Genomic DNA, 15,122 nt, shown 5'->3' with positions numbered 1-15,122 from the left:
TGGGGTCTCCTTGTGACAGGCAGGTCAATTCGTGCAATATCCAGATTTGTGGGGCATAGAGATGTGACAGTGGCCTGACATTGGACTGATTGGATATGTGTTGGCAGGGTTACTCCTGAAGGTTCCAGTTAACCACATCTGAACACCATAAGTGAGGTTTGTTGTATTGTGCACCAAATACATTGTAACCTTTTCATATCTGCATCTATTATCTGAGAACAAGGAATGCTCTTGAAGCAAGCAATGTGTGGTTCTTTGCTGCTGTCAGATCTGTCATACTGTGGGCCAGCTTACTAGTAGTAGTAGTAGTAGTAGTAGTAGTAGTAGTTTATTCAACCAGAGACAATGTACATTGCATGGATTTCGTCAAAAAATACATTATATATATACACATAAAGGGTGGACAATGGACGATACTATACACAATACAAATGTGCGTAGTAGTTACACAACATCAGACTGCATTGAAATAGCATGTACAACTTTGATTAATTACATTAATGTATGAGGAAGACTTTTTACATGGAATACTCAGTTGATATTTAGATATAACATATAATAATTCTAACACTTTTGTACATATTATTTATTGAGATCATAGCAACAGTAAGATAAAAATTACTATTGGCACAGAGTATGTAAATCTAATTGTTTTGTATGAAGCTATTCCAGGTATTTGTTTACACTATAATAGCAGTTGGTCATTAAAAATTTAAATACTGCTCCTTTAAATGAAGACAATTTTTCATTTCTTTTATCTTTACCTTTAGTTTGTTATACAATCTACTTCCTTGTATGTACGTTTGTTTCTGCGCCAAAGCCTTGTTAACTCTTTTAATATGAATGTCATTGCACTTTCTTGTGTTGTAAGTATGTAGATCCGAGTTGAATTGGAAATTGTCAATATTTCTTTTTATATTAACTATGCATTTTTGTATATAGAGGCACAGTAGGGGTAGAATACTTAGCTGTTGAAATAATTGCTTTGAAGGAGTTAGCTTTGAACTGTTGGTAATTATTCTAACAGCTCGTCTTTGTAGAGTGAAGATGGTTTTGAGATTTGTCTTACTATGACCCCAGAAGGTGAGTCCATGGGTAATAGCAGAATGTATATAAGCAAAGTAAACAGTTCTGCTAAATTCCCTACTACATACAAAGCTAATAACATGTAATGCAAAGCAAGCAGAGCTTAACTTATGAGAGAGATACAGGATGTGAGATTTCCAGTCTAAATTTTCGTCTATATGTACACCTAAGAATTTTGTGGTGGCAACTCTCACAATTTCTTTATTTTGTATTCTGAGATCCAGGTCAGAGTGTGACTTCGTTTTCCTGTAATGGATATAATTGGTTTTAGAGATATTTATGGTTAATTTGTTCATTTCAAACCAATTTTGCAAATATTCTATAACTCTGCTTGCAGATGTTGGCAATACCCACTTTATGTCAGTTACTATAATGTTTGTGTCATCTGCTAACAGAGTTATGTGAGTACCATTTATTGGAATCTTGATATCATTTATTTAAAGAATAAATAGGAGAGGTTCTAGAACACTCCCCTGTTGTACCCCAATTGGCACAGTCTGAATATCCGATCTGTAAACAATACTTTGGTTTTTACTGTTTGTTGTTGCAATTTCTACTACCTGTTTCCTATTATGGAGTTATGACTGAAACCACTTTTTTGCCACTCCTCGTATGCCGACATATTCTAATTTTTCTAGCAGGATATCATGTTGGACAGCATCAAATGCCTTTGATAAGTCCAAGTTTATTCCTATTGTACTGTTGTTCCTATCTAGCCCCATTAAAATATTTTCAATGAACTGGGTGATGGCTGACTCTGTACTCATTCCTTTGCAAAAGCCGTGTTGGTTTACAGACAATAGATTGAATTTCTTGAGGTAATTTGTAATTCTGTTTTTCATGACTGTCTCTATTACTTTTGAAAATAGCGATAATAAAGCTATAGGACTATAGTCTCCCACTTCATGTATATTTCCCTTTTTATACAATGGTTTTATTTTTGCAATTTTTAATCATTGTGGAAAGACTCCTTCTGACAATGATATGTATATGATGTGTGAGAGTGGCTCTGGACACTAGCACATCTCGTTGTGACTGAACAAGGTACCTCATCAATCCCTGAGGACATTTTATTCTTCATTATTTTTATTATTCGATTAACTTCCAACCTGTTCGTGGGAGGTAGCAATATTGAATTAACACTTTGTTCTCCTGGGATTGATGTTCTACTATTCCTAGAACAATTTTTAGATTGATTGGACTATTTATGAAATAGTCATTAACATAATTTGCTAAAGTAAGATTTCTGACTAGTGCACCTTGATCATCTTTTAAAACAAAGTCACCTAGATTTCTAACATTTTTGCTTGGGTTTATTGTTTTTTTACTACTTTCCATATAGCTTTCGATTTGTTTGGTGACCCAGCAATTACACTGTCATTGTGCATTGTCTTGGCTCTTTTGATCACCTTCCTGTAAATTTTCTTATATGTCTTAACGAAGTCTGTGAAGTGTTCGTCTTTGTTGTCTTTTTTGAGTTGACTGATATGTTTTAGTGTTTTGATTAGATTCTCTAATAGCAGGTGTTATCCACTGGCTTGTGTTCTTAGGCATGACATTGATCTTTGTGAGCTTTTTTGGAAAACACATCTCAAATAGGGACATGAATGTACTAGAAAAAGCATTGAAAGATTCTTCGGTTCTTGTTTGTGCCACACCCATGCACTAAGTCTAAGCTGTAGGCACAGGTGACAGTAATCAAATACAAATGGTTACGCACAACACAGTGATACACATACACCGAAAAGTTATAATAATTACACTGAAAATGTTCACATGGGCGATCATGTGACCATGGTGAATGGCTCGACCACTGATGGTACACATTCCTCAATGATCGGGCACACAATACAGACTCATTTGCATGGTAGACGAAGGACGTGTGTCCAGCTAAGCATGCGAATTTTCTCTTGTCTCGCGGGTGCCATTTAATTTGCGAGTGCAGGAAATGTAGCGAACGATTGATGGGTACCCAATTTGTGTATGCGACAGTGGGGAGTATGCATTGTGCTCGACGCACGTGGGCCATGGATGGCGAGATCGCAGAAAATGCAGCCGTCCATGGAGTAACAGCAGCTAGCTTTCACTGGTGTCTCTCTTTGTGTCCTGTGCTCCAATCGGCGCCGCATCATTGCCGTGCTTTGGCCTGATGGTACTTTAGTGTGGTGGTGCATGTGGACGAATGTCGGCTCATTGAATGTGTCATCTATAATTTCTGTGCTGCTGTCTGAGGCTGCCACACAGATACATCCCTTTGGGAAGCAGAGCTCGGTAGGTGTGAGAGGCGAAAATGTTCTGTCTACGGACAGCATATGTTTGGACTTGGGGCGCTTGTGATGACGTCAGTGTGAGCTCGGTGGCGGCAGTGCATGACGTCAGCACGAGCGCGAAGGCGACAGTGTGTGACGTCATGAGTGGATGGTGGGGCATGCAGGAGTATGTTTCTGTGCGACTCGCTAGAACAGCAATGCCTAGTAGTGCTGTTCGGTAACTGCCTGTAGCAATGAGTTCAAATAGTTCAAATGGCTCTGAGCACTATGGGACTTAACATATGAGATCATCAGTCCCTTAGAACTTAGAACTACTTAAACCTAACTAACCTAAGGACATCACACACATCCATGCCCGAGGCAGGATTCGAACCTGCTACCGTAGCGGTCATGCAGTTCCAAACTGAAGCGCCTAGAACCGCTCGGCCATACCGGCCAGCAGCAATGAGTGACTTCAGATCTAGTGTGCAGATGTTGGATCAGAGAACACCGATGCACATACAAACTCTGGTTAATTGCTATGAAGGATAAGAAATGAAGTGTTGGTGAAGATGCACTATTCGTAACACTAACATTGAATTCAGACGCAAATAATGGAGATCTCCTTAAATATGGAAAAAAATTAACAAAACTTTCAAAGAGACGACTGTTCATAAAACGCAGTTTTTTGTTTCACAAACCCAGCACAGAAGCACAGTGCAGCACTCGATCTGGTCCAAGTACTCGCGGCAGCAGAGACTATGGAGAGTTTAACACGTGCAAATGTGATGTCATTGAGGCCTGAACATGGAGCTGTGGCAGACAAACCTGGCGGCGCAGGAGGTGGTGTCCAGAGCTCAACAGAGACACGACGCAGAAACCACCTTGGGAGCCAATCCAGCTTCAACGCCCAAAGTGGAGGGTGCTCAGGGACATGACGGTGATTCCAGTAGCTGTGACAGGCAAACAGCTGGTGAAATGGGGTTTTCAGTCTGGCACTCGACTGGAGATTTGTTGTTAGCTGGTGAGGCAGCCCACCAGAGACAGGGTCTCAATGCCAGGTAGTTGGTGGTGTGCATGGGGCTGCTGTTTTAGACATGATGTCCTTATGCCGCAGCACAGGCATTTGAAGAAAACAGCGGCCAACATGCATGACGTGATCCGTGATGGGGCCAGTTGTTGCGTCTATGTGGGGCATGGTCCAGGCGGCTGTCTGGATGGAATGAGGGTAGGCTGGAGTGCACATGGCTGCTTGGTGGCAGCTGGTGGAGCACTTGAATCACTGGCAACTGCTGAGGCGAGCTTTGCCTGGACCACTGCATGCAGAGCATCATCCGCTACCAAGTCCTCTGCTGGGTCGAAGAAGTGGACGTCGATCGATTCTGTCATGACATACTGGTTTAACCCTGTTGATCGATACTTTATCCAGCCTACCATTATTGTCGATCTCCAGCGTCTTATTGTAACAACACTAACGTTATCCTACTGTATATGTAATACATTTTTTTCTTCTGAATTTCAATAAGTTAGTATAATCGATGTTCTGATTTCATTTCTTTTTTGTTTCATGCCATTATGTTGAAGAAGCTATAAACAATTTTCGATGTAAATTTTAATATTTATGTCAAATTTCAAGCAATGTTGTAATCGAAGGGAAGTGTACCTAATGTTGAAACTATTGTAAGATGTGAAAGTTGTATTTGTACGCCTGGTCCATACGTAGGCAATGTATTAGATTATGTGGAATGTAAAACTTTTGGTGAATACCCTGTCTGTAGGGGAACGGTAAAAGGTAGAGGCAGGCGGGCGCGGGAAAACGCACACGGGCGCGGTACGGCATAACAGGCTCAGCAGTAGTAGTCGGAGTTGGGCATCGATCTGAGAAACACGTGCTGGATCGAGGAGGCTCTCCTGGAAAAAGTGGTTTCGTTGAGCCTCGGATGCGCTGTTTCCGAAGCTTATACAGCATGGCAATATTCCATAGGCACTAAATGGAAAAGTATTGCGACGCTATGAAGAAGTAAAGTGCCGATATTTCATGAGCCATTGCTGTAATTGCATGTGTGCTTTGTGCCTCGCCATCTCGCCGCCTGCTGACCGCCTCATCGATACGAACAGGTTGAAACATTTAGTGTGGACCAGTGTTACTTTTGCTACATACTGTTCAATAACAACTTAAATTTTACCAGAACTGTCCTATCAATTAATTATCCTCACAACTAACCTAGACAGGGTCCTTTCCACATGTTGTGCAATCCGAGTATCCTAAGATGAAGATTTAAAGTTTATGTTAATAATAATTACCTGCAGACCTATCAATGTTAAAATGATATTTAAAGATCTTTGTTGTTAATGAATACTGGACGAATAATATAGGTATGACAAAGTTGGAAGATAATGTTGAAATTGGTTTAGTAATGAAGTTTATTTAAATTGAGACAAAAATAACGGTAGTTAAATGAGCAGGAAATAAGACAAAAAGAGTGGTAAATCATATTTTAAAAGTCTTGAATGCTTAATGCTCTCAATAATCAAACTTTCACTACAGTGATCATAATAGTTTCAGGGTCCCCCCCCCTTTTTTTCTTTTCTATTCATTTGAATTCTGAAGTGTACTGAACTGATTTGACCGGCAAAGTTAAAGTCAATATAAAACCTAAATTTATCAGTATTTTACCCTTCTTAAAATTGACATTGTATGTGTGTTTCAAAAGTGCTATTTCTAGGGTAACCTATGCCCGATTTCAGTCGGATCAGTAGACAAAACGCAGTTTGTAGTAATCATTATAGTGTAATGTTGTGTATTTATAGCTTGTCCAAATTAGTACGGAAAGGGAAAATATTAGTTCAGTAGATTTTTCTGGTTCTAAAATTTACCATCTAATGCAGTATGACTACGTGTTGTTATGCTTGTACGTACATCCACTTGTACAAGGAAAAAACTCACTTAATGCCTAATTAGGCTGGCGACCGTATTATTAACAATTGGTAGCATCTGCTGTGTATGTTTCTTGCCCGTCCTAACGTGTAGTTGCACTTTAGACTTGCTTGACGTATCATTGTTGTTACTGAGTGGGTGTAAGTCTGATTTTGCCTCCATTCAGGTACACGCGGTCAACATATTTACTAAAATCCTTTCTTATAAGGTGAAGCCCGTCAACTTACCATAGTACAGGCTTTAAAGACTTAACGTACGCCAGGAGCGTAGACGTTACATTATGACTGTGGGTTATCATGCAGTGTGGTCCCAAGTAGGGCAGCAAAAATGGTGGCTGTACTCTGTTTGTGCACAGCGTCACACATGAGCACTGTTGCACGTCTGTGTGTATGAAGGCTTTGCTTTACTTGGTCAGTGGGTGCGGTCGGATGCCGTCCATGTGACTGAATTGGCTTTCTGCCAGTGGAGGGGCTGAGGCATCGTGTGATAGTGGTACTTCCTCTTTGAATTCCCCAAATGACTGACTGTATATGACGTCTACAGGTCATATGCTGGTCCCTTCCTTCAGTGTCACTTGCAGGCCGAGGAGTAAGGAGCAGTAGTGCTTCCACACAGATGGTATCATGACATGTCAGAGACACCTTCAGCATCTGAAGAAGCTGCTCGACCGATAATTATATTTGTTTATGGTTCATTTACATTTTTATAATTTTTTTGCTTTTATACACTCCTGGAAATTGAAATAAGAACACCGTGAATTCATTGTCCCAGGAAGGGGAAACTTTATTGACACATTCCTGGGGTCAGATACATCACATGATCACACTGACAGAACCACAGGCACATAGACACAGGCAACAGAGCATGCACAATGTCAGCACTAGTACAGTGTATATCCACCTTTCGCAGCAATGCAGGCTGCTATTCTCCCATGGAGACGATCGTAGAGATGCTGGATGTAGTCCTGTGGAACGGCTTGCCATGCCATTTCCACCTGGCGCCGCAGTTGGACCAGCGTTCGTGCTGGACGTGCAGACCGCGTGAGACGACGCTTCATCCAGTCCCAAACATGCTCAATGGGGGACAGATCCGGAGATCTTGCTGGCCAGGGTAGTTGACTTACACCTTCTAGAGCACGTTGGGTGGCACGGGATACATGCGGACGTGCATTGTCCTGTTGGAACAGCAAGTTCCCTTGCCGGTCTAGGAATGGTAGAACGATGGGTTCGATGACGGTTTGGATGTACCGTGCACTATTCAGTGTCCCCTCCACGATCACCAGTGGTGTACGGCCAGTGTAGGAGATCGCTCCCCACACCATGATGCCGGGTGTTGGCCCTGTGTGCCTCGGTCATATGCAGTCCTGATTGTGGCACTCACCTGCACGGCGCCAAACACGCATACGACCATCATTGGCACCAAGGCAGAAGCGACTCTCATCGCTGAAGACGACACGTCTCCATTCGTCCCTCCATTCACGCCTGTCGCGACACCACTGGAGGCGGGCTGCACGATGTTGGGGCGTGAGCGGAAGACGGCCTAACGGTGTGCGGGACCGTAGCCCAGCTTCATGGAGATGGTTGCGAATGGTCCTCGCCAATACCCCAGGAGCAACAGTGTCCCTAATTTGCTGGGAAGTGGCGGTGCGGTCCCCTACGGCACTGCGTAGGATCCTACGGTCTTGGCGTGCATCCGTGCGTCGCTGCGGTCCGGTCCCAGGTCGACGGGCACGTGCACCTTCCGCCGACCACTGGCGACAACATCGATGTACTGTGGAGACCTCACGCCCCACGTGTTGAGTGACAAATAAATAAAGCCTATGGCATACAACTGCAGCGCTGTGTCGCTGATAAAACAAAAGCACAATTACGTTACTCTTATGTTTAATTAAGAAGAAACGGAGAGCTCTGGTTGAAGTGGTGCGAGAAGCACGTATTTTATTTTATTGTCTGGCACACCGCCATATTTCATGTTAGAGAAGAATACTGCGAGTTGCAACCAGACTAGGCACTCGATTCTGTAAAGAATTTATATTTATAAAAGTAAGTAGGATTATGAACTGTAGGCTTATTCATTGAATATATCTGATTTAACTAACTGTGTAACTTTTTTATGTTTAGTAGACAGACACCTCTGTACGACGTATTGACATGGCTGGCAAATTATTCTAATATTGAGATTTAGATTTGAGTCCGCACCTACCACAGCAGTCTTTGGAAACGATTTATTTACGAAGTCCGATTATTTCAGTTTTATTTCACGGTCAACTACGAGTAACATTGCCTTTACGAAAAAGCCATTGTCAAGCGTCTGATACCGAATAATTAAACGTCCACGTTCCAGATAAGCAAATATCAATTACAATTACAAACACCATCATACAGATAGAATAATTAATATATTATTATTTTTAATTTATTTTATATTGGCGACCGTGACAGGACTTGTTATTTTGTCATTTGTTACGTTGTTCTCTTTGTTTCATGTAAAAAATCAACTTTCTGGACCTGGACGTCAATGTATGAGAGATAACAAAATTGGAAGATATTTTCAAATTCTGAAATTTTGCCGGAAGACGAAAAGAAGCTTCCAGCAAAATAAGGTAAGACGCAGCATCTTTGCATTAGCAGGCTTGACCAGACGTATAATTCAGTGTATTAGCTTTTCAGTAAATTCTGTAGTGTTTCTTTTCCGCATAACAGTTTCAGTGATAAATTTCGTTCTCAGTACTTTTCCCTAAACAATAACGTATGCAACAATACCAATACACGAGTGTACAATATGGCCGACTTCTGTACGATATCATGTAACATGGCCAGCAGCCATTATCAATAATCTCAAATTCAGTTTATATTTTTAAATTAACAGACAGCCATTGTTGCTACGAGCGATTCATGCTCAACTACATTTTATTTTAAAATCAGTGTCAAAAATTTTCTTGAAACATATATCACGTGTGGCATGGTAATAACTAGAAAACAATACGCAAAAATGGAACAGCAAGGACGTACTATTCAGACGCAATCCGACTCGGACGTGAGACAAGTGTTAGAAAATGACTTTACGACAGCAACCGGTAGTGACGATTCATCAAACATTGACGCAAGTGTTGACGAAAATTTTGACAATAGGCCGTCCACCACAAAAATTTCAAAGTCTCAATCAGAGCCCATGTTAATGCATGACGTCACGTCTAATGACGCGGCGGGGGCAGAGACCTTGCAAACGGTAAACATCGCCGACATGTTACAAATGCTAATGAAACAAAACGCAGAAAATATGGCAACCATAAGGAAACAGAACGCGGAAAACATGGCAACCTTAAAGACACAAAATGAACAGTTAAAGACACAAAATGACACAATTAAATCTGACCTCATAGCACTCAAGACAGGTAATGACACTTTATGTAAACGTGTGGAACTTATAGACGCCACACTGACCAAACAGATGACTGAACTCAGTACTAAATTTTCCCAGCTTAATACGAGACAAGAAAAGACTACAACTGACGTAGCACTTTTACAGACACAAGTAAAAAACCTTAATGTCACGTGTGAAGTTCTTACTGAACAAATTCAAACATGTCCTTCAGTACATGACAACCTTGAAAAACGAATTACTGACGTACAGAATAAATTTGACAATGTTGAACAACACCTGACTGACATCTTACAATCTGATGCCACAGCTCATTTTCAAAATATTAATAAGGAATTTAATGATTGGGTAGTGAACAAAGACAAACATTTTGATACATGCTTACGTGAAAATTTACCAACAATTGTGCACGACTCCGTAGCGCAATACATTACTAATAACAAACAGCTGATCAGTGACGCTGTACAATCCGTCACTGCACCTATGAGACAATTCACCGATCGACCACAGTCTGAATGTAACGAAAATATCAGTCAAAATGCACAGTTCAGGAACCAATATACATTCGAGTATGACACACACATACCGCACACGACAAACACACAAGAACAAAACACACCACGACTACAACACGTACCCCGATGTGCAAACACAAACACAAGCTATTATCATGGTAAACCACAGCAACATTATCGTAATTACTCGCCAGCTGAACATACCAGTAATTACAGTGGAATAAATCCATATCACAATACGAAGGAAGAAGAAAGCTTAATGAAACACAGGCAATTTCAGATTTTTATCCCAGAAAAACGAACCATTCATCCGGTGATTTTTCTTAAATCCTTTAGTAACGCATTTCCACGCACTTGGAGTGACCGGAAAAAGATTTCATATATTGTCGGTTACATCCAAGGCGATGCAGCTGTCTGGGCATACAGTCAAGCTGACGTATGTACCACGTACAGTGAGTTTGAGCGTGCTTTTCTGAACAAATTCTGGTCGCAATCCGTCCAGGAGCGACTCAGAAGACAAATTTTAGAACCTGAAACTTTTAACAGTAAAAATGGTAACTTACACAGATATTTTGAAAAATACTTGAACATGGGACACTTTTTAGACGAACCAGTCGCAACGCGTGATATACTCCGTGCGTTGAAGGCCAAATTGCCTTTCAACATTAAAGAAAAACTCCTACATATCCCGGATGACGATTCAGATTATTTTTTAACAGCTTTAGATTCGGTTGACATGTTACTTGAAGACCAGCGCTTCGCGCGGCAAAACAGCAGCCACAATGTTTACACTAGTGGTATGCAAAACATGCAGGCTTGCCAACACAATTCTGGCGCGTCCACAGTTGGATACGCGGTACAACAAAAACAGCAAACTCACATGCCGTCTCAGTACGGAAATCAAAATCAACACGCGTATTCCAATACAAACAATAGTTACAACAGTAATAACACTTCATGCGGCAATCCATACAAAAGGCACCGCTGTAATAACTACAACGGTAACAACGGATACAAAGGCAACAACAAAAACACAAACAGAAATAGAAATAATAACAACTACGAGCCAAGACAGCATCAAGGTTGGACTCGTAACGATCAGTACTTTCATTCAAACTCTGCTTTACCACAGCAGACACCAGGACAAAATTGGAGCATACCTTACGACCGACAGGTAAGTTATAATGCGCAACAGCAACAACAACCGCAAAAGTTTGGAGATCATAATAGGCAATATCCGAATGTGAATATAATAGAAATGACACCTGATGCACAACCTCAATCTGTGTCAGTACCTAGTACAAATGCTAATCCAACAAACTAGAAACAGTCACTACTATGCCCCAGGTCGTGGCTGAAGAATTCTTGGGGGGCGACTTCAGTGTTAATCAGTTATTTGACACCACACTTGAACAACAGAATAATGATATGCCGAATAATTCTAAACAAAAATTACCTGTTTTATTTATAAGATACAACCACAATGAGAATATATCAGACGAACTTTTGCAAGACAGTACACAATGTCGTTCAAACACAAATGAAATTGTTTTAGCATCTACTACTGGTGTAGTAGGTGGGATTCCAACTACTATTATCCTAGATACAGGTGCAGCTGTGAGCGTTTTGTCTTTTAATTTCTATAAAAAGATGTGTGAATTGGAACCTGTGCCTGAGTTTCCTGCCCAAAACTGTAAAATAACTACTGCACTAGGTAATAAGTCATGTAGGGTTACGAAGCAAGTTTTTGTAAACGTTAAAATAGGTAATGGAACCGTACAATGGCCATTCCTGGTTGTACAAAACCTTGTGACAAATTGCATATTAGGAATAGATATTATGAGCGAGAAGGACTGCATTATAGACTTCTCCAAAGGTAAATGTATTTTAAATGATAAAAGCAGGGTAATTATTATTGATTTGGACAGGAGAACTCTAAAGCATGACAAACACTGTACAGGGTACAAGGTTCAGTTAGTACTTGACAAAGACATTCAAGACATGCAAACACACTCATCTGACACAGAGCTAATGGACTTGAAAACATTGCAAACATTGCTTGATCATAAGATAAGTGAAGCTACAGCTCTCAGTGTACATGAACGTATAAAACTACAGGAAGTGTTATCCAAATATTTACAAGTTTTTACCAAACGATTGGGTGTTATCAACACGTATGTGTACAAGATTGAAGTTAAGCCTCACAAGATCTTCTACCATAAGACATATAACGTACCGTTATCTCAACGACCTGCTGTGTGGCAAGAATTAAAACAAATGTTAGACTGGAAGGTCATTGAACCATCCACCTCACCTTATTGTAGTCCTCTACTTGTTGTCAAAAAATCGAATGGAAGCATTAGGTTAGTGTTAGACGCACGAGCAATTAATGAAATAATTTTACCGGTTCACACAAAACCCGAAAATTTAGAAGAGCAATTACAGAAATTTCTAGATGCAAAATATTTTTCCACAATAGATCTCGCTAATTCGTTTTGGCAGGTGGGTATCACACCTGATTCACGGAAATATACTGCATTTATGTTCGGGGGGCGAACCTATCAGTTTTGTGTTCTACCCTTCGGACTGAATGTCAGCTCTGGGGTATTCATTACAGCCCTGGATACCGTGCTTGGCGACGATTTAGTTGAGACAGTCACACACTATGTAGATGATATACTGATAGCAACACAGTCTTGGAATGGACACGTTGACACACTTCAAAGAATTTTAGAAAAATTTGCACAAGCTGGAGTCACAGCCAACCTAAGAAAATCAAAATTTGGTTGTAGTGAGATAAAATATTTAGGACATATCATTAATTCACAGGGCATACGTCCTGATCCCAGTAAATTAGATGCTATCAGAAACTTTCCTAGCCCTCGAACTAAAAAGCAGTTAAAATCATTCCTTGGGCTATGTTCATTTTTTAGACGTTTTTTGCCACAACCACTTTTGAACAGTAAACATCTGCTAAATCTACTCAGAAAGAATCAAGTTTGGATCTGGTCGGAACAGTGCCAGAATGACTTTAATACAATTAAACATGCTTTAGTGGGTGCAAACTTATTGAGCCATCCAGATTTCAATTTAGATTTTTGTATGACTTGTGACGCTTCACGTACTGGCTTGGGATGTTGCTTATTTCAAGTTGTAAAGAATAAAGAAAAGGAACAGATAAGAATTATTGGGTTTGCAAGTCGTACTTTAACTGAATGTGAGCGTACATACTCCACTACTGAGTTAGAAACACTTTCCATAGTATGGGCATTCAAGAAATTCAATTAATATTTATTTGGAAAACATACAGTAATTTACACCGATCACCAGGCCCTGACATTTTTGTTAACTTGTAAACTTGTACATCCTAGACTATCACGATGGGCAGTTACACTTCAGAACTACTCTTTTGAAATTAAGTACATAAGAGGTAAGGACAACACCATTGCAGACACTTTGTCTAGACTTCCACAAGGTATGAATGATACCAACAGTGACTTAGAAAATATAAATGACTACAGGATTCTCTTAATGCAAGACAAGCAGTATCACTAATATTATATTGATATGTGCAGAAACATGGCTGAATTACAAAAATCAGATCCTCACTGGTATAAGATAATAACATTACTGGTAGAAAAACACAATCATCCTTTGTCTAAGTATTACAAGTTACACAATGATGTGCTATTTTATCGACGACATCCTAATGCTACTAACTGGTGTGTATGCATTCCCAAAGAGTCTGAACGTAATTTAATTTGGCACACACACTTAGTTTGGGGACATTATGGGACAAAAAAGTGTTTAGCGAAGCTCAGCACATACTGTTATTTTAGCAATATGAGAAGAAAAATTTACAGGGAACTGAAAACATGTGTCATATGTCAAAAAATCAAAACCTCAGAATTTATCCACAAAAACAGATTTACATTCTATTTTACCTAGTAAACCCCTGGAAATTCTGTGTACTGACATCAGTGGTCCGCATCCAGCAAGCTCTGGAGGCGTCAAATATATCTTAGCTTTTTATGATATATTTTCTAAACATGTCAAACTTTATGCTTTAAAATCCGCCACTGCAAGTGCTATAATACGAAGATTCTCAAGTGATTACCTGACGCACGTGGGAAAACCTAAAGCAATTCTGTCAGATAATGCAACATACTACTCTGGGTACAAATGGAGAAATTTCTTGAAGGACAATAACATTAAAAGTATATTTATTTCGAGGTTTAGTCCACAATGTAACGCGACTGAGAGACTTTTCCGAGAACTAAACCGATTCATGAGGACCTATATTTCATCAAAACATACTAATTGGGTGTCCTACCTAAGTCTTTTCGAAGACGTACACAATAACTTAAATATTTACGATACAAATTACACACCTAACGAGATCATGTTCAATTGCAAACAGAACGATCAGTGGATAGAACCATTACCTAAGTTGTCAGACAAGGAAATCACACCTGAACAGAAAATAAAAGAAGTATTGACTACATTGACACATCACGCACAAATACGAAACAAACATCACAGAAACATAATAAAAAGAAAACAAAAATTCGAGGTAGGAATGCTTGTACTACTTCGTACTCATCATAAATCTGTAGCACTCAAACGACGCAACGCTAAGTGGCGCCTGCTATATGAAGGACCTTATATAATTGTTAACATACCGCATCCTGGTGCGTATCTGTTACAACATCCTAGAACTAACAAAATTATTGGGCTATACGCACACCGAGATCTTAGAGCATTTCATGCTGAATAATGTCAAGGTCATACCCATCAAAATATTGCTAAGCAACTCGAAAAACTCTGTTGTTACAGCACAGATAATAAGTAGTACAGAAATTTTCATTTCAGCGGTTCCAGTGACGCAGTTGAAGACAGAAGAACTCTTCTTTCAACGCACGGCACCACCTGAAGGACGGAATATTAAAGTAA

This window comes from Schistocerca cancellata, chromosome 2 (assembly GCF_023864275.1).
Source record: "Schistocerca cancellata isolate TAMUIC-IGC-003103 chromosome 2, iqSchCanc2.1, whole genome shotgun sequence".
Classification (NCBI taxonomy): Eukaryota; Metazoa; Arthropoda; class Insecta; order Orthoptera; family Acrididae; genus Schistocerca; species Schistocerca cancellata.
This window is presented reverse-complemented; position numbering follows the sequence as displayed.